We start from the raw sequence: 1,898 nt of genomic DNA, 5'->3' as shown, positions 1-1,898 counted from the left end.
GGTGAGCGAGAGTCGCATATTATAAAGAGCCAACCACAGAGCGATAGAGAGAAGGATCATAGAAAAAGTAAGAGCCATGCTTGGATAGTTTGAGGCCACCAACCATTAAGGATAAAATTCCTTTAGCTTAAGACATTTTAGCCTTCTTAAGAAGATCATGTACATACTTCCTTTAAGTGAATGATAGGGTACCATTCTTCAAATGTTGGACCTTAATACCCAAGAAATATTTGAGATCACCAAGTTGTTTTAGAGCAAAAATAGTGTTAATATCTTGAGTGAGATCTTGTAGTAGCTGCTTGGAATTTCCTACCAAGACAATGTTATCTATATAGAAAGGAGATACATAATAAGAGAGTTATGATAGTAAACAAGGTTTGTTAAGGAAGCATGTGAAGGTAATCTATATGACTTTCCAAGACAACATGTTGAACAAAAGTCTAACTCATTTTCATTGAAATTTGAAACATTAAAATTTTTTAATTAGAGTATCCTTATTAGGATGACCCAACTTGCAAAGCCTAGTATTAGCAAAACTAATAGTATTTACAATATGAGATTGGTATTGTTTATTTTGCACAAAAGATATATGAAGATTGTAGAACTTATAAAGCCCATCTTGACCAAGTTCATCTTGGAGAAGAACCTCATCAGTTCCTTGACCTTTCACAAGATAGACTTTAGGATGAAGTTCAAAGAAGACATTGTTATCTCTAGCAAATTGGCTTACAGTAACAAGGTTTTTTTTTTTTATATAAGGAACATGTTAAAGATTATGAAAGACAAGATGAACATTAGGATTAAGATTATAGGGAAACCAAGTTGAACCTGAAGAGGAGATAGTAAGGACATGTTTATTGCCAACCATAGTTGATCAGGACCTTCATATTGAACGGGTTGGTTTATGTTGAACTGGTTAGGAGTCACATGGTGTGAAGCTCCTGAATTTGGATACCAATTAGAGGAGAAATTGTTATTGGTGTTATAGATAAAAGCCTAGGGTGTTGTTTGGTTATGATTGGGAAATTCGGCCGAGTTATACTTGTTGGTGCCATGATTGTTTCCAAATTGTTGAGTGTTATCACTAATATTCATAAATTATTAATGGCTTCCAAAATTGTTACCAAAATGCTAGAAACTATTCGAATTAGGGTTGGAGCTAAAGTTTTGATTAAAAGGAACGTAACCTGGGTTGAATGCAAACAAAGGCATTGTGTCCAAATTTGTTACACACTTGGCATTGAATAAAACGTTGATCGTCCCAACCATAACCATGACCATGGCCACGACCACAAATTTTTCCTCGACATTTCTCCCATGTTAATAGTTAAGGTTCATTGAGTATAACTATAAATTGTTTACGACATTGGCTTGTGGTTTCAATTCTTCATCTACACAATTGTTCTTCTCAATAGATTGAGATAGATGAGCAACAACATTGCTTTCATTACTGAAATTATTTTTGGTGATAACAATCCAAATGAACTTCTTGAGCTAAGAGCATCGCCCTAAGAGCATCGCCTTGAGTTCATCTAGATCACACAATTCAAATCAACTTGTAACCAAATTAATCGAGGAATCATACTCCTCTAGTAAACCTTTAACAATGACATCAAGCTTTTCTTGAGTGGAGAAAAGATCGCCAATGGAGTAGAGAGCATTGACAATTGCTTTGATGCGAAGAACATACTCATTAATTGTATGGTTCTTCTTCTTCAAATTCCAAAATTATGCGCAAAACATTCTCAAATATACACGTGTGTGTGCATTGAAGTGATTGTGAAACTTGTCTGAGATTTTCCAAGAGTGAACATAATTGATTAATCGAGATAAAATTGGTGTTGAAATCGATGCTTAGAGCCATGAAAGAAGTAAGGAATCTTGTTGTTCCTACCGAA

Source organism: Cajanus cajan, chromosome 2 (genome assembly GCF_000230855.2).
Source record: "Cajanus cajan strain Asha chromosome 2, NIPB_CcT2T_4, whole genome shotgun sequence".
Classification (NCBI taxonomy): Eukaryota; Viridiplantae; Streptophyta; class Magnoliopsida; order Fabales; family Fabaceae; genus Cajanus; species Cajanus cajan.
The sequence above is the reverse complement of the archived record's forward strand: the minus strand, read 5'-3'. Positions refer to the sequence as shown.